The sequence below is a fragment of the Centruroides vittatus genome, unplaced genomic scaffold (assembly GCF_030686945.1).
Source record: "Centruroides vittatus isolate TY-2023 unplaced genomic scaffold, ASM3068694v2 scaffold_324, whole genome shotgun sequence".
Classification (NCBI taxonomy): Eukaryota; Metazoa; Arthropoda; class Arachnida; order Scorpiones; family Buthidae; genus Centruroides; species Centruroides vittatus.
Genome location: NW_027122701.1, coordinates 2347992 through 2368190, shown reverse-complemented (window position 1 = coordinate 2368190; position 20199 = coordinate 2347992). Strand labels below are relative to the sequence as shown.

The following is a 20199-nucleotide window of genomic DNA, read 5'->3' as shown; positions in this document are numbered from 1 at the left end:
ACTTACATATTACAAAATTGCACTTATTCTATTTTATACTCTCAGACATTCACAGACTAGTTTATGCAGGTGCAGTCACAATAGTGACCTACCATAAAATAAAACTACAGCCACAGACAGAAGCACACAAATCAAAAACCCTTCAGAAGTCTGCTTGGCAAAGAAGAAAAGAAATACAAATAAAAAAATATTAGACAGCAGCTAGGCAAACTGACATAATATGCTAACAACAAACAACACCTAAATAAATGAAACAACTAAAAAAATTTTCAAAAAAATTAAACCACACATTAAGCACAAACAACACATTGCAGAATACATTAACATACTGAAACAAAAACTTGTAGCCAAAGCATAGTGACTCCAATGATACAAAATTTGCTCTGTATGGAAAAAACAAAAATTATACACAAACAATGAAAAAAAAACAAACAAGCAACAGGCAAATTAATACCAAATCCATTACAGATTCCCAACACAATGGCATGCCAACTGAAGAAAAACTCACAAATTTTTAATCTTCTCTTTGGTCTACTGCTGTCAAGTGCAATGCTAATGCAGACTGGATTAAAGAGGAGAGCAAAGACATGCAGGACACATCCAGTTTGCATTGTGTTGAAATAAATACATAGGACATCCATTGCACAATGCAGAAAGCACACAACTGGACAAAACCTGATGTAGACAACATTCACAAATTCTGGTACAAAAAAATTTACATCCTGCACCTGAAACTAGCTAAACATTTAACTTGTATCATCATCAATTGACAAATCATGCAAATTTTTCTCATGTAGGGCATCACCTACATAAAACAAAAAGAAAAAACAAAAAAAAAAAAAAACCGCCACCACCAAAGACCCTGCACAGTACAGACCAATTATATGTCTTCCAACACCTTACAAGATTCTTAACTCTTGCATTGCAAACAAAATATATAGTCATATTAATGAACACAACATTCATACAGTACAACAAAAAAGCTGCCATAGAAACCACAAAGGTTGCAAAGAACAACTACTCATTGACTCTGTTATCCTATAGCAACTTCACAAACAACACAGAAACATACACATAGCATACATTGATTACAAAAAAGCATTTGATGATATCCCACACATTTGGCTGCTGCATACACTTTACATCTACAAAATTCATCCCCCACTAATTAGTTTCTTTGCTTTTACCATGCTTCACTGGAGAACAAGATCCATAACACTCACATAAAAACCAATCAAATATACATCAAGCAAGAAATTTTTCAAAGAAATTCCTTGAGTCCTCTTTGGTTCTGCCTTGCACTTAACCCTTTATCTAACACATTTAATAAAAACACAATATGATTGCAATATCAGACACAACAAAACAACACAGTTCACATTATCACACCTCACGTACATGAATGATATTGAACTTTATGCATCCACACAAAATCAGCATTATCATCTCTTACAAACTACACGCACATACTTAAATGATATACAAATGAAGTTTGGTGTAGACAAATGCAAAACACTGGTGAGGTTGAGGCCGAAGTTTTTAATGCGAAAATGTGTACATCGGACGTTCAGTGCCGCCTTCCTGTAAGCCTAGAAGTTTGACAATGGCATTTGGAATGTCAGTGGAATCATGCTTGACGTTCCAAATGCCATTGTCAAACTTCTAGGCTTACAGGAAGGTGGCGCTGAACATATAATGGACATGTTTTCGCATTAAAAACATCAGCCTCAACCTCACTACTATACATTGAAAAACGAGTTCTGAAGAAAGGAGACTTTATACTCAAAGTGGAAATTTTATTGAATCCAGAATCTTACAAATATTTGTGATTCCAACAGGCCAAACTTACAGAACATGCATAGAAAAAACAAAGATTAACAATTGAATACCAGAACAGATTACATGCACTACTAAAACCACACCTAAATGCTAAACATTCAATATATATGTTGTCCCTGTACTCACTTATTCATTTGGAGTTATACACTGGACATGCACAGATCTCAAGCACCTCCAAAGGAAAACAACACTTACTATGCATAAACAATATCACCCAAAATCATCTGTAGAAAGACTAACTCTTCCTTGTAAAGAAGGTAGCCATAACTTTACTAATATAGTTAACCTGCATTACAAATAAATTCTGACACTGAGGGAGTTTTTCCACAAAAAACAAGAACAATCAAGACTACATAAAGCTATAATTCTGGCAGATAGTAACCACATACCTTTGAACTTACACTCTGTACACCTGGACATAGCTCAACACACAAAAATCAAACACCACTAAGTTGTAATGGGCCCAAAAAGCACTTCATGGCAGACATGCCTATGACCTAGCTCAAAACTATGTTGACAAAACTGTATCAAAGTACTGGCTGACTAGGGGCTACCTGTTTGAAGAGACTGAGGGTTTTATGGTTGCTATTCAAGATCAGATCATAAACACTAAAACTACAGAAAACACATCCTGAAGGATACATCACTCTCAAATGACTTTTGCAGAAAATGTCACATTCTGCAAGAAACAATACAATATATAACCTCTGGTTGCAAGCTCTTAGCACAAACAGACTATTTATAAAGGCATAATCAAGTAGCAAATATAATACACCAAGAGCTTGCACAGAAGCACAAATTATTAAACATCCACAAACCATACTACAAATATACTGTACTCCACAGGCAGTATCCACAGGTTCAAAACAATTTGTTCTGGGAATCAGAATCTCAAAAATGAAGATGGAAGGAAGTCTCAAATTTATTATTATTTTAACAGTTTACAGTAATTAAATTTGAATAAAATTAGATTATTTTTGATATACAAAAACATTATAGACAAATTTGTATTTTTCTTAGAATTTGGCATATTATTATTAAGAATAAAACAACTTAAACAAAAATATAACAACAACTCTTTAATTGAATTAAAAGTAATTGATCAATTAAATAAAATTTTCAAATCAACATATAAATAAGTTAAATATTAAAATATATTTCAAAAGTAAATTTGAATTAATTTTCAAAGTAATACCATAAGTTTTCAATTAAAAATGTTATGGTCAATGATGTGAGTTCATAAAATCATGTGAATAGGCAGTCACTGGGGACATCTGCACATTCAGTTGGGCAATGACAGGGCAGGGATATTAATCACCACTCTAGTGGACCCCAGTGCCACTTGCGTAATAATGCAAACTGTCATGAAAGCCATTGAACTCAATGTAATGTCTAGTCCTATTTCTTAAGTTGGCAGTTGGTTAGTCAAAACAGACTAAACTACTTTTTGCCAAATTGTAGGAGAGGCAATAAACGACTTCTTCTAATAGCACTGTAGGATATGCAGAAAAGAAAAAGGGGTACCAATAAACAATTATTTTCAGCTGTGTAATGAAGTAGAATCAGTAAAAGCATAGCAATTTCTTTAAAAAATTTTTTATATACGTTTTATATTTCATATCATATATGAATTTGATTCATATATAAAATTAATTTTCGTCATTTTTGAATGAGAATATTAGATGCTAATGAAAATCAAATCAGCTAAAGATTAATGCATTTTAAATCATATATTAAATATTTTCAGGAATAATACATACAATAAAAAATCACCTATTATTTCTGTACATATAATTAGAATTTACGAATATATAAATATTAATTAACAATATGCTTTTGATCTTTAAAGATTGTTTAAAAAAAACTTTTAGAAATAAAATGCAAATATTTCCTGATAATTTTATAGTTTACTTTTAAAAATGGCTTTTCAATCTATTCTAAAAAGAATCTGTTATATGCTTCTATTAATTCTACTTTACAAAACAGCTGTAAATAATTAACTGTTTATTGGTACTACTTTCTTTGTTCTACATATATGTTTCCCTACAACTGAGTGAGAAGTGGTTTAGTCTGTTTTGACAACTGCCAAGTTAAGTGGGAAAGACTATAACCTTATTTTAGTTATACATTCATTTATGTTTTAAATGTTGGGATCAAAGAGATTCCCAAAAAATATATATTGTGTGTGACTGTTATATTTCAGTAAATAAATGTCCTTAATCATAAGTGTGTGATGGTCTAGATAAAAAAAGAACTACAAAAAACAATTTGGCATATTGATATTCAATAACAACCAATGACTGACTATCATTCATGTTAATGTATAGTCATTGTTGACAATGCTCACTGAAAAGACATGATATCTTGTAAAGACATCGTTTCATGTTACTTTGGCTATTCACATAAATGAACAAACATTCATGTCATTTTACATTTCACACCATTGATTATAACACATATATAAAACAAACTTTAAATTTTATTAATTCTATAAATAAAGGCTTATTGGAATTAATTAAAATATTTTAACTTTAATGCAATATTAACATAAAACATGTCATTATTAAAATTGTTAAGGCAATTAATATATCTTAAATAAATATATTTAGAATTTAGTGTAAATTTCACTTAAAATATATGTCTGTTGAGAAAATGTTAACATTAGTATTTAATACCTTACAGGTAATATATAAATAAAATTTATATAAAAATTAAATTATTCAAATATTACTCTTGTTTTTCATTAAGAACAAATTAATTTAAGTATTTTTTTACATCAAATTTTCTGTTTGACTTATTCAACTGCTGAATTATTATTATGAATAGTGCTGAACAATAAATGCATGCAATTTATGTTTATTATAAACATAAGTTGCATGCATTTATTATTCAGTAATATTTTACTTTTTTAAGTATCTCAAAGTTAAGTAAACAAAGGCAGCTGTTCCATCTGTAGAAGCAAATGAACACTGTACCTCATCCAGTGAAGCAAGGTTAATGGCATCAAGTTACAATAAGGAGTTTTATTACATTTTAGCTTAAATTTTATGAATAAAATAGAATATTTAAAAATTTATTTTATTTGTGATATACTAATATAAATTTATTGTTCATATAAAATCATTGAAATAAAAAATATTTAAATGAATTCTCTAACAAATTCCCTTTAAAAATTTATTTTAAAAAATATTAATTTTTAATTGATGAAATCTTCATAGATCTTTTAATTTTGTTAGCTAAAAATATACAGATTTAATTAAACCAACTTTGTTACAAACCTAGAATACCAATCTTATCGTATTAGCAACAAAATTGTTCTTGGTGATATTTACTTATTTACTTAGTATCCAAATTTAAAACATTACTACTTTATTTTAGATTGATGATACTTACAAAAGAAAATGTTTAATAAAATATTTTTGTGACTCTTCAAAGTATATATTTTTTAAGCACAGAACATGATTAACCCTGCGTTAGGCGCGCGGGGTGCAGGTGCACCCCAAACGTTTTTAAACGCGTGTATTTTTTCATGTAATGAATGCTCAAAAATGATCCCCTCAGTACCTTCCTTCAAAGTACTGAAGATTGCACTGAAAATGTTAAAAATTCCAGGAAAAAAAAACTTTTTACAAAAGAAACACAGCAAAATGCATGGGGTGCACCTGCACCCCGCGCGCCTAACGGCGGAAGTTTTTTTAGCGCGACCATTGAAGGGGGTGGACCCGAGTTAGTGTACTGAAAAAACGATCATTGCTTGATATCGAATCAGTCATAATACAAATGACGAATAAGACCATAGAAGGCGTGTAAATAAGATTTTTAAGGCCAATAAACGGAAAAAAGTGTCCCATAGACTTAGCATTGAAAGTTTGAAAAATGGCGTTTTTGGAAATATTTATTGCTAAATGGTCCTGAAAACAAGTTTATTTGTCTGAATAATGCCAGAAAATTTCTCGTAACCAAATTAGAAGTAAAAAAAACGATTAAAACAAGCGATTTTATAGCGACTGTTTACATAAGTCCAAGTGGTAGTCTGCGGGGGCGTGGCATTTCGCGGGAATTTTACCGACAATTGTTTTTACTGGTGGATGTAATAACAGACAAAGAAAGTGACCAATTACAGTGTAAAAGAAGTTAACTATCGATGTTATCTGGCAATAATTCGCCTTTTTATCTCTAGTCGCTGTAGAGTTTCAGGGGGTGTACTTTTGAAAATACTGAAATATTTTTGGCCCGGGGTTTGTGACAAAGCATTTAATGTTTGGAACAGTTAAAAAACACATACGGGAATACGATTCAACGATTAGATAGCAACAGACTTGTTTACAGTTTGAAAAATAGACTTTTGAAGTTGACGATTTTTTTCCTGAAAAATTCGCGAAACGTAATACTTTTTCGTTTTCGTTATAAATAAATAAAACAGATATATTTTAAGTAGTATTGTTGATTAATACATCAGAAACACAATCCCACTAACGTCAAAAACGAAAAAATCGCGAAAAAAATTTTGATTTTTTCAGTAACACCTTTAGTCACGCGGGGTGCACGTACACCCCGCGCGCCCCTCCGTGTAACACTTCCCTGCGCGCCTGACACAGGGTTAAATAATTTTAGATTTAACTCATGTTTAAAGCCAAACATGTTCAAGGTCAAGTTTTCTTACCAGTACTTCTTCAGTGAAACATGCCAAATTAAGGAATGAAGAAAGCTGTAGATTTAAAAACTTAATAAAAACTTGTATTTAAAAACTTTTGTGGGTATGCATTTGTTGTTCTGTCATGTTTTTGTTATTAACCTTTCCTTTTTATTTTGCAATTTTTTTTTAAACAATCTCTCAAATTAAAGAAGTGTCTGAAATTATTTAGTAATGAGTGCATTGTCTAAAATCATACCTAGAACAGATGTTTGAAAATAATTCTTAATTTAATTAATGCAGCTAAAGGGTTAACTCTTTAGCTGCATTAATTAATGATTAAAAGTACATTGTTTAATTAAGAAGTTGTTTTAAATACTATACATATTTTATTTAAAATTTGTTATATTGACTACAGTAAAGAATGAGAATGGAAACAGAAATGTAATTTTCCATTTCCATTAGTCATGTCTCTGTTGTCTTGATAACTGTAAAAGTCTATTTAATTTACACATTAATATTTTTAAAGCATCTCAGTTTCATTTTGAAAATATTATTATTATTGCACAAATTAAGCAAATTACCAGAGTTGAAAGACAATGAAGAAATATTGCTTATTATTAGTTAAGGAGATGCAGGAGGAGTTGAAGGTAATGTCATACCTAAAACAAATGAAAGATCTGACTTAAGTCATGAACATGGCTTGTGACCTAATTAGAAAAATAACATTGCAACATAATCTAATAGACTGCAGAGAAATAAACAAATTCCAAGTGTTTTCGCCTTTTATAATCAGGTTTCTTCAGTTAACATTTTGAAAAAGAATAAATTTGAAGAACACAAACATTAATAGCAAATGTAACATTTTGTAAAATCAATACATATAAATTAAAGCAAAAATTCTTTAATTACAGTTCAGGTACAAATAATAAAATAATTAATTAGAACTGGTTTTATATATAGTTTTCAATTCATTACTTTAGGAAATAATAAGGGCATGTATGAATGTAGTTCTTGAAAGTAGAATTGCTGAAATAGATACTTTCATGTAACTAGAAAGTTTAATTACCTCAAATAGAAAATGTAAAACTGTTTTTTCATTCCTTACATTAACAACAAGAAAGTCTATAAATGTTGCTTTTAAGAATAAATGAAATTCCTTTGTTCTTAAAAACAGTTTTTATAGAAGTTTAGAAATAATGTGGTAATTAAAATGTATAAGATAAAACAGCTATTAAAGATTTTAAAAAAGAACTCATTAAAAGTTTTATTTAGAATGTGGCTTTGTATAAGCAAAAAATTTGGATAAATCAAATAAAGCTTAAAGATATCTGAAATATTAAAAATCTCAGACCAGAATCATCCAACTTAAATTAAGAACCATTTTCAATTACAGGTCTAGGAAACATTTTCATTCAGCTCTTATAATACATCAAGACCATTTACAATGGCATGTTAATCAAAGCATTTTGATATAGCCTATTTTTGTGAAGATTTCCTGCAAATAGCATAATTAACATCTTTCAAAAACACACAACCAGGTAAGATCTATGTTATTCTTAAATTGTAAGTACAAATTCAAACAGATTTTCCTTTGTCTGAAGCTAGTAAAAATATCTTTAGAAAACTTCAAAAATCCTTCATGTGACATATTTCATCTGTCTTGTGAGTTTTTGCCAAACCATCAAAGACACACAGACATACCTTAGTTTTGGTTCTTTTCTATTCATTTCCTGTGTATATCATAACTGATATCATTACACACTCCTATTTGAATTTGTATCTAAAGCTGATAAATTTCTAATAATTATCATCCTCTATCTGGATATAATAAAATCATTTCAGAGAACTTTTACAATTAAGACATGTAATGCCATAACTGTCATCCTAACAATCTGTACACTCATTGTTCTTTTCATTGCTTATATAGTGAATTTTGACAACTAAAAATATTCATATATAGTAATAGCTCGGTTTTCGTTGATTGCCTCGGATTTTGTCGATGTACTCAAGTGACCTTGCTGCTAATTTTGTGAAAACAAAAGGCGGCCCATGTGCATTTTGGCGTTATTTCTTGTTGTGTGAATATTACCCTGTGATGGCCCACCATTGGCCAACGATTCCGTTCCATGAACACTGGTAGTTCGGTCGTAGGTTCGGGCTTCGCCAGGGCAGGCTGGCCATGTGAAGTTTTCTGGGTTTTCTCCACGTCTGTAATGCCTGAATAGGGCCAGTTACCCTTAAACGGATTTCCCGGAAGACATTATTCCCCGCAATACGACCACCATATATGCATACAACTACTATTACATGACAATTACGTCACACTTTACCATGGGGCAATATACCTAGCCTATATATTGCTCATGTCCAACTAGCTTCTACAAGACAAGACACTACCCAGAGTATCTAGCTGAACAATTCCATTGCTTTCATCTTAATGCTAATTAGTCTTTTATGTTAATTTCTTACTGCTTTTAGTATTTAAAGCTATATTAAGTCTCTATAAAATGTGTTTTTGGTATGTATTTTGTAGTGTCTAGAACAAATTAATTGGATTTACATTGATTCATATGGAAATAATTGCCTCGATTTTCGTCGGTTTTGGATTTCGCTGATTGTTTTCGGACGTATTATCGACGAAAACCGAGGTATCGCTGTATATTTAAAATGAAAGCCATAATTAAAGCATTATGGTATGAATTAAATGTAAGAAAATGAATACAACAGCTCTAAAGGCATATACTTTCTAATTATATTTTTACAATTTAAGTAATTTCAAAGTTTTCCTTTTGAGAAAGATTCATCCATAAATTATGTCCCTGTTTAAAAGAGGGAAGGGTACACAAAAACATCACATAGGATTGTGATAGGATTTTATAATTCTTTTATCTTAGCAGTGGTTTTTAGTTTATCAGTAGTTTTATTTTATCTTAGCAGTTTTTTAATAATTTGGAAATATTAAAAATATTATATTGTCAATCAAAACCTCATATCTCCATTAATTAGTCAAAACCATATTTTTGCATTAATGTATTGTAAAGTAAATTTCTATATACAGTCAAACCTGTTTTTTATGCGGGGGATAGGGACCGCATTAAAAAAAATCTCACGAAACTTCACGAATGGCTGTAAATAATAGTTTTCGCAACACAATTAAAAAAATAATTTTTTTATGCGGTCAACAGGGACCGCATAAAAAAAGTCTCACATAGAAAATAACTCAAAACCGTACGAAATAGAATTTATTGACAACAGATGTCAGCACTTGACTGCATCGTCTGGTCTATCGTCTGTTTTACATATTTTTGTCCAGGTGGTGTTTTGTTGACTTAAAAAGTAAATTATTTCATTTTTCGCATATTCATGCAATAATATTACTATAATAAGTGCATTTATGCTATAATAAGTTTATTTAGCTATAATAAGTCAACGTGAGACATGACGAATCGCACGAGACTAGTCGCCAACTATACCGCACAAATTAAAAATTCGCATTAAAAAAATCGCACAAATAAAAATCGCACATAAAAAGAGCGCATAAAAACAGGTTTGACTGTATTGCCAAATTTGCTATATAAATTTCTATATAAACCTTGTAAGTGGTTTACACCTTTTAAGCACTATGACAATGTCAAAAACTCAACCTCTTACTCAAAATTTTGCTTCCTTGAAACCATGTTTTTTAGCTCTCTTGTAAAATTTTAGGAAATGCAGATACAAGATATTTGATCACCAACTGACGATCTATTGAATGCCAAAAACATAAACAAAGAGTATTAATAGCAGGCAAAAATTAGTTAATAAAAAAAAACCCAAAATCCAATGCTTTTTAATAAATTTATGTTAAATATAGAATAATAAACAAACACACAAAAAAAATACTTGTATACAAATAAAGACAACCAACATATTTATTTACCAATACACAAACATGATGGCTGCAGCAAGCTCATAATCACTTTTCTTAGAAACTTCATTGCAGGTACTTAAACAAAAAGCACTCTGATATCCAAAGCCGCAAAAAGCCAAAAATTTCATTTCACCAATTTTCCTAAAAAATTATATTACTGTCAGATGCAAAAATCAGATTGGACCAATTTTGGCATTTTTACTTACACTTATTTTATTTTTTTCTACATAGTAAGTTCATCTACTATCTATGATATTTCCATATAAATACTGTAATTATATTTTAGTTTGTCTTTGTGGCACAGTGTGGTGGCGGACTGAATGAACTGACCTCATGGGCCAGATCTGGCCTGCAGGGCGTAGTTTGGTGATCCCTGGTTTAGATCAAAGTGCCTCCATATCCTAAGAGAACAAGAAACCAAATACAACTTTAATCTGGTTAATATCGCTTTGCTTTTATAGTAACACATTTTTGGGTGTCACCTTACACATGGATTAACCTTTTTTCTCTTATCTCATAAAATACAGCTGAGTTTTGGGATTGCAAGATTGGGTTTCAAGTAGCAGAGTGAGATATTTGTAGGGCTCTAGACCCATGGTTCTCAATCCGTGGTCTGCAGAACACGGATGCTCCATGAAGCCAATTCAAGTGTTCCACAAAAAAAAAAACAAATATACAATTAAAAATCGTTGCAAAAGAAAAATCAATACAATGTAAAATAATTTTTGTATGGGAATGTAACAAGCAAATGCCAATGTCATCATCTACTAACCTGAGTGTGCTTGATTTCAAAAAGGTTTGCCACCCCTGCTTTAAAGCTGATGTATTGTAAGTGTTCCACAGAAAAAAATGTGAAAGTTTAGTGTTTCCTGTCTTCAAAAAAATTGAGAACCACTGCTCTAGACTACTACATTTTGATGACTTACTACATTTTGGGCAACTTAAAAATTATTTGAGTTACATTTCGAGGAATTCTGCTTTACTTTTTATAAAATCTATCTGGCCACCTGTGACATTTCTCATCAGAGATGTGCTATTTACCTGCAGTTTATTTATATTATTATTATTATTATTAATTACTAATTAACAAAAATAGTGTTATGTATACATATCTGTATTCTGATCGCTTAATAAATTATATTAGTTACAAAGCATTTGGCATATTGTACAGACAGGGCCAGATTAACCCACTTTGGGGCCCTAGACATTTTCTTCTTAACGGGCCCCCTCCCTCTCCCACAAGAAGAAACATAAGAACACAATTTCTTTAGATTTTATAATTCACAATAACCATATAAAAAGCAATATATTTTTTTTATTTGTTTATTATATACAGTTGTCCAACAGAAAAGTAAACTATCTTATTTACAAATCTCTTTTCAAAATAGACAGTTTCAAGGGGCCCTTTAAAAACCAGGCCCTAGACATTGGCCTCATTTGTCTATGCGATGATCTGGCCGTGTACAGATATGTAAATCTCAGATAATTCAAAGTCTCTATTATTTTGTCCCTTGTATTTCGAACTAATGAGGATTTCCTATATAACTTCAAATCCTGTTAGTTTTGAATTTTTGACCCATTTACCAAAAATAAATTGAGGAGAAATTTGCAGAGTCATTCCGAAAATTATTTTAAAAACAGTTGTATAAAAAGATTCTGAACAATTTTGCACAATTTTTAAAGCATTTGAAATAGGTTTTAATTTAGGTCTGTTAATAGCTTGGCATAACACATTATTAATATGTTAACAGTTACTTATAATGCCAAAAACATAAACAAAGAGTATTAATAGCAGGCAAAAATTAGTTAATAAAAAAAAACCCAAAATCCAATGCTTTTTAATAAATTTATGTTAAATATAGAATAATAAACAAACACACAAAAAAAATACTTGTATATTGCATACATGTTAAATTAAATTAAGATTTCAGGTTCAATGTACTGATTAAAAAACTTGTGCTGAAAATGAGTTTATCTTTCGTTTTTTTGTTTTTGCAAATACAGAAAGAAACTAATAAAAATTACATTCTTTCTTATTACAACAAAGTCAAAAAAAGACTTAAAGGTTCTGTGTGTTCTTGAGTAAATCAAATTTACTCAATAGATTATTTAATTTGTGTTCTTAAGTTATCTAAATTAAGTTATCTAGATATAACAATTAAAAGGTTTGAAGATTGTTTGGAATACAGTGAATTTGAAAAACCATGTAATACAAGGAAAGTAATTAATTATAAATCATACTGCCCTTTAAGTCAAAAATATAATGTATATCTGAGGGAAATAACAAAGATTTTTTTTAGAACAACAAATATAGATTAAAAGAGAAAAAGAACTTGAAGATACACACAAAAAATATATTATAAATGGATACCCAAAGCAATTATTAAATGATTGGTACCACAGATTTTTAAGAAATAGATTTAAAGTTAAATGTCGTCAAGAAATAATACAGTATGTATCATTTCCGTATATAAAAGGTATTTACGAAAAATATAATAAGTTTTTTAATCAAACATTAATTAGATTGGCACCATCCTCAAATAACAGGTTATCAAATATAATAATTATAAGGTCTAAAAATAATTTATTAGAAGATGTTTATTTGATAGAATGCACGTGTAATAACCCTAGTTTTTACGTTGGTAAAACGAAACGAAGATTCAACTATCGTAACATTTGGCTGCTGTAAAGTTAAAAATTAGTAATTCTCCTGTCTTCCAACATTGTAATAGTAATAATTGTCAGATTAATACTAATAAATTAAAAATTATTTTTAGAGAAAAAAAACAATGTAAAGTGGAAAGAACACTTCGCTATAATTATGCAGAATAATAATGTAAATTTAAATACGGGAATGTCAACAGCGGAATGCTAGATATTCTTTGTTAACTGTATAAGTGGCTCTTATTAATGAGTTGATTGTCAGATATGAACTGTGTATGTTTAGCACCACTGAAGAGGCCTTTCATAGGCGAAATGCATTTGGGGAACTTGTCAGTAATGTAAATAAAAAGTATTTTTCTCTGCAATCTGATTTCTTTTTTTATACCTTTTTAACTTTAATTTTAATCATTATTGGTTTAATGTTTTGAAATTTATTGAAGTTATATAATATCCAAAAGTCAGAAGTGAAAGAAAAATATAATTTTTTCGTATAATTTACATTTACATAAGAAGAATAAAGACTTAAAGGTTTTTTTTCAATAAATTAGTGACAAATAAAAATCAAGATGGAAAAGAAGTCACATGATTCATTAATAACACGATCTTGTGTTTAATACTCTCAAAAATTCAGTACAACACGGTTTCAAAACAACAAATAAAACTAAATCAATTAATTCCTCCTAGATTTCAAAAATATAATACTGTGCAATGGAAGTTGAAGTTTGATAAATATTCTGGTAACACATGCTCTGGGAGAATTTCATACCTGGCAAAGGCAGGGATAGGCAACCTTTTTCTAAAGGCTGGGAACACGAACAATATGAAGGCTGGGAACACAAACACTGACACTATTGTAATAAAGGCTGGGAACACAAACACTGACTGCTGGGAATTTCAGGAGAGAAAAACCATAAAAACAGCAAACAATGTGGACTTCCATGTTACGTTAAATTTATTTTTGAACTTATTTAATGAGAACAGCTTAATGAAAAATGAATACTGTATTTCGAAAAGAGAAATAGGGATGAAGATTTTTTAAATTTCTATAGAAGTTTTAAATAATTAAATCAATCCTAAGATTACACTTTAATTAACAACTAAAAAAATTATGTGATGTCTTAGGTAAATATACTAGTATATTAAAATATTCTATTAATGTACTAATCATATATTACTTTATTCAGGGTTTTGTATCAACAAATAAATTAAATTTAAAATTGTCAATGCAAAATAGAGCTCTTACGAGCCTCATGGTAGCTACCATCTTGTTTGCTGATGTATCGAGCACCAAAAAAGATGCTTGCATTTGCTGGAAGCAACCGGAAGTCATCTGAGATTTTGAACAGAGATAATAAGAGGTGCTAGCTGCAGACTGAGATTTTGAATATGCCCATAGATAAAAGAAGCTAACTGAACTAGCTAGAATTCTAGTGGTGAAAGGAGTCAAGCAGTAGTTAGAAACGAGTTTAACATCTCAGCATAACTAGACTTAGCAAGAATTCTGGATTACTAAACACGGCCCTGGTCTCGTTTTTCGTCTAACTCTGTTCTTGAGATTAAGGAAAGACAGTGGAAATTTATAGTTCTACAATTTTTTCAAATAAGTGCAGCCCAATAGTAATTTCTTTTGGGAGATATAATGCAATAACAATTTACACAACACCATTGTAAAGCTAAATTTAATTTGTTATAGAGCAATATTTAGGCTACCCTCATTTTACACCGGTTTGATTTATCCCGGACTAGGGTTTCTCATTTCCCAGTGTTTTGCTTGTCCCAGGATTTTGGGAAAAAAGCAAACTATTTCCCAGGAAATAATTAGTTATTTTTAAAATATAAAAAATATCTTGAAATCGAATGATACAATTATTTTTCATTTTTAAAAGTAATTTAATATGTTCTGCAACCTCCAAAATCATAATATTAATAATGCTGTGTAAAATATATATTAAAATTATTTTTGAATTATGTGGAAATTTTCACAAATAGAAAAAATTTATTAAAGTTTGTTGGAAACTGCTTACAAAAAAAATTCCTTTTAACTGAGTTGAAAATTTAAAGAAAAAATGAACTTAGACCAAACTTCTAACTTAGAAGGTAATTTTCGTTTTTTAAATAAAACATAATACTAAATATTATTGTAAATTTTTATAATAATATTTATAATTATTTTAAATATCAATAATGGTCAAAACTCCGATCACTCGATCTGGTTCTTATTTAACTAATGAAAAGCCTGCTACCAAGAATCCCCTTTCCGATTCAATTCATGTGGATTTAATCGTCTTTAATGCATTTAAGAGAAAACAGATGTTATGTGTTTTTTCTCCTGTAGCCTGGAAGATTTCTAGCTCATTTTCAAGATTGTAGTACTTCTTTTGCTCTCTAGTATTCTTGATTTGTCTACCTCGGCTGCTTTAATAGAAACATCAAGCTTATAAGCCCGATAATTCAGCAATTCGTTTCTTTAATAATCAGGTTTACGAAGAAAAACTTCATACTTGCAGACTTCGTACTTGTTTCTATCCTTGTCCAATTTGCACAATCTGGCATTACGCAGTTATTGAAGCTACTGGGAATAGTTAAAATTAAGACAGAATCAGCATAATTATTCAAGATATTACAGGTTCTGACAAGTAAAGAATTTTCAGAGTCCTGCCACAAATACATTTGATTATTGACAATCTGTGAGATGTCATAACAAGCAAAAATTTAAAAAACTAATAAGCAGGCTTAAAATTAATAAATACAACTGTATTCTGACAGTTTATGAATTAATTATACTTTCTGTTTGCAAAATTTCCTCAACCTTAACAAAAAAAAAAAAAAAAAAAAAAAAAAAAAAAAGAGAGAGAGAGAGAGAGAGAAGTGTACACTTAAAAATTGTGAAATTTTTAATGGAGGATTTCCAAAACCATGTTAGAGGTTGTGTTGTATGGGATATCCCCAATTTTCAAACAGTGTTAGAGTGACACTGTGTTGTATGAGGGATATCTGTACTTACTTTTTTTATGTTGATCTTATATCTAATTACATTAACTTTGCTTGTAACAACTTTAACAGTTATGCAAAAACATAAAATTGATTAAAAAAAAGAGAATGAGTACAAAAAAAAAAAAAATCATAAGAAATTTTGCTTGGGATGCAGTCCTGAAACAGGCCTTAGCCATAAAGATGCAGCCATTAGCCGTTAGCCATTTTAGAATGTATTAAAGACAATATCAAGTTACAGAAACCATTCAGAAATCTAACTAAAAATAAAAACTATCCAGACAGATCCTATTACAAAGTTTTATATCAAACTAGTTGAAGTATATTAAACACCTCGAGAACTAGTATGTATTATCCAAAAACAAATCAGTATACCAAGCCACCTAAATACAAAAATATTTAATATAACAAATATTTTTGTCTTGAATAAAACCTGATTGACACAGACAAAAATGTTCCTTATATTAAATATTTTTAGGGTTTATTTAACTGGTTTGTTGTACTGGTATGTTTCTAATTTAAGTAAATACTATATGCATTATTGTAAGAAATATTGAATCAAAGCAATTTTCATAAAGACAATTCATAACAACAGACCGGATATTATTTGATTGATAAATAACACGAATTAATATGCATCATTAAAATTAAACTCCTACAAAAGACAACATATTGATTGAATCAAAAAGAAAATTCATCTAACATTCTTTCAGCTTTATAGAATGTATATGAACAAATATTGTTTGTGAGTTGCAATTACTGTTACATATTAATGTATATCATGTTTTGTCATCACAATGAAATATTAAAGAATATTTCATTGTGGTGGATATTTTATAATAATTTATTTTAATCATTTTCTAAGGAAACTATCTCCCCTATTTTATACAATGTAATATCTCTGCAGATGTTTGTTTTGTCTACTAATTTTGAGGTCAAAGTATAGGGTGGCTTTATCAATGTGCTGTCTCAAAAATTGCATTTTTACACTTTGATTTGATTGATTTATTTCACAATAAATATATTATAAATATATTTTGTATTATTTTCTTTATTTAATTTAAATAAAGACACACCCAACCATTTCAAAGAGTTATTTGTATTTCTGCTTTTATAATTCTGATTTAAATACCAAATCTGATACTCAAAGGAATTAATAAATATTTACAAATCAAAGTTATTATTTTTTTCAAATGTTTGTATTTATAAATTATATTATATTTATTTTTATAACTCATAGTAAGAATAAAATAAAGAAATGTTATATAATCTTAAAACATTTAAAAAAATGAAATGTTTTCTAAAGAAAACAATAGTCAATATAATTATTATTAATAGAGATGGGCAAATATTATTCATGAATAGTCGAATATTAAGTTGATAAAAATAAATTTGAATACTATGAATAACTTACTCTAATATCACACCACATGTCACAGTGACAGATTCAAAAGTATCCAAAGAGAGACTAAAAAAATCAAAAATTAGAAATATTTGAATAATTAATATATGGGTGAACATGCACAACAATTATATTGCAGATATATATCCAATAAATTGTATTTGCCATCATAAATGGTTTTAAAACATTTTAAACGTTCAAAAAAATAAATTTTAATTTATCAACCACTATATACACAGTGCCTTTCAGAACCTCAGACTGAATTTGTGACAAGAAAAGCAGATTAGATACTGGAATGTTTTGAAATTCTTGTTTTCTTAAAAAAAAAAATCTTCAGTAAGTGAGAGAATGAGAAAAATTATTTGTTAAGCTATTGTAGTTGAGATAAGAGTACTTAAAAAAAGCTAATTTAAACTCAAAGTCGAAATTAAAAGTTTAAATTTTCATTTCTTAAAATTTAGTAAATTGTTTTTTTATACTTCTTACTTTATTTTATTAATTTATTAATATATTGAAATAAATAAAACAAGCTGAATAATAAATATTAAATAAATTATTAGCAAAATAAGTTATATAAGGTAATTAAGTTCACTATGTATTTGGGATATTCAAGTATTCGAGATCTAGTTAATTTCAATATTCAAAATTGAAAAAATGATATTTGCCCATCTCTAATTATTACTGTCATAATTAAGCACTTAAAATGTAGGGTCAATGTGGGTAAATATGAGACACTTTTCAAAACTTTTGTAACAGCATTTGTTAGGATCAGTATTTTACAAAGAGAAATACATTACAAGGTCTACAGATGGTGTTAAAATCTAATGGAGTATTCATTTTTTTTGTATGTATGAGAAATGTTGAGCAAAAAATTTCTTTCTTTGTCTCATATTTTAGCTTTAAAAGCTAAAATATAAGACACTGGGAGGTGAAAAATGGAACACCTATTATACAAGGTGTGTCTGAAAAGTTCAGTGAATGGTCTCATAAAATAAAGGAAACAAGAGTTACAAATACAAACAAAATACTTTTACTGGCATTCAAAGTAATCGCCATTAGTGACAACACACATTTGACATCGGTTGTACAGCTGCTGGAAGCTGTGAGCAAACACTTCTTTCGGTATTGCATGAAGCACCGTTGTCACACGTTGTTGGATCTGCGCAATGTCGGAAAAGCGTAGGCTTTTCAGGCGGGGAACAAGAAGAAATCTGCAGGTGCCAGATCTGGAGAATATGGAGAGTGTTGAAGAACTGTCACTTGGCATGTAGAGAGGAAGTGCCGTAATGTTCACGCGTTGCTCCATTTTGCAGTGACACTCCTTCTTACACTGGCTGCATTGCATTGTTTGCTGCATGCACTTCTGTTTAACTGTCGTGATTTCGACGCTAGGGGGCACTAGTTGGTAAGTCTCTCACTACGTCTGCGTGAGTGCAACATCCTAACCAGCACGGTTATTCAACTATGGGACCATTCGCCAAACTTTTCAGGCACACCTTGTATCACCATAAGGGCTTGCCTACGCCAACAGAGAGGTTAATAATGAAATACTACAGGTTAATAGTAAACATATAAAGCTTTATTCAATGGCCTGTTAAAAGAGATATTAACATAGAAAAAGTAATAAGCCTACCACTAATTAAAGAAAATTTACATAACTAGCCTAGACTAAATAAAATAGGCCTACACCAAAATAAAGCATTTTAGAAACAATTGATTATTTATTTAATTAGTATGGAATAAAAATATTAAAGAAAATAAAACTATAGCCCTGCTGTTTTCTGTGTATTAACATTAAAGTTAAATTAAATGTAGACCTATTACATTTCAAAAATAATTACAGACTGAACTTAAATAAAAAAGTTTCATGGAAATTAATGATTGGTAAATAAAACCTGGTGTCTCATTTTCTATCTCATTTTGAAATGCACAAAACTCAGACAAAAGATGATATATGCAATAAAAACAACTAGCAGCTGAAAGCTGCATTTATATACTACATACAAATTTCTAATTAAATATCCAGACATATACAGAGCAAAAGTTAGTTGAACTGACAGAAGTTAGTTTTTGCACTTATTTTTGTAGTGTTTTTTAAAATTTAAAAAGACTCAATGAAACGATAGTCATTTTCATTCAGAAAAGTTATATGTTAAAAAGCACTAAATAAACTTATTAGTACAGGACAGATCAGACATAGATTAAGTCAAATTTCACATATGTCTCATATTTACTCTCATTTTAAATTTTCATTCACCTGAAGATGATCATAGATTCATTGAAAGCACTAGCAGTATAAAAAAGCTGTTAATAATTAATGCCGTGCTCATTGAGTTTTTCCTTCCTGCTATTCAACATTTGGCAAGAAGATAAAGCTGTATTGTATTAGATCTACAATTTTTGAAAATTAACCTAAATCTGAAAAATTAGCCATTTCACCTGTAACAACCTGATAGAAAGAAGATAACAAACATGTTTATGGCATCACCATGTCTGATTTGCAAAATTGTAATGTCACCAAATTTTCACAGCTACTTTCATCACATGATAGTAGTGAAAAATTTACTTCTTTAAATATGTAAATTTTAATAGAAATAAATAACGACTAACCCGTTACAAAGCTATACATCCACAAGAGCCAAATTATCGGGCTAGAGTTGGCTATAATAAATAAATAATTAATAAGACAATTTGGCACTAGAGCTTGGCGTTAGGCGCCATCTCTTACTCTCTTACCTTCGGGCCGATTTCTTTTCC

General features: G+C 29.6%; 1 protein-coding gene across 9 annotated transcripts in view; it reads right to left on the bottom strand.

Moving 5' to 3' along the window:
* The window catches only part of LOC136988271 (uncharacterized), a 116521-nt gene that overhangs the window by 61924 nt on the left and 34398 nt on the right, over positions 1-20199 (bottom strand). The window contains exon 2 of one of the 9 annotated variants that reach the window (XR_010882736.1): positions 17455-17508. The exons of the other annotated variants lie outside the window; for them this stretch is intronic. The gene's annotated coding sequence lies outside the window, so the exon portion shown is untranslated. The remainder of the gene's footprint in view (positions 1-17454; positions 17509-20199) is intronic. 9 annotated transcript variants of the gene reach the window in all.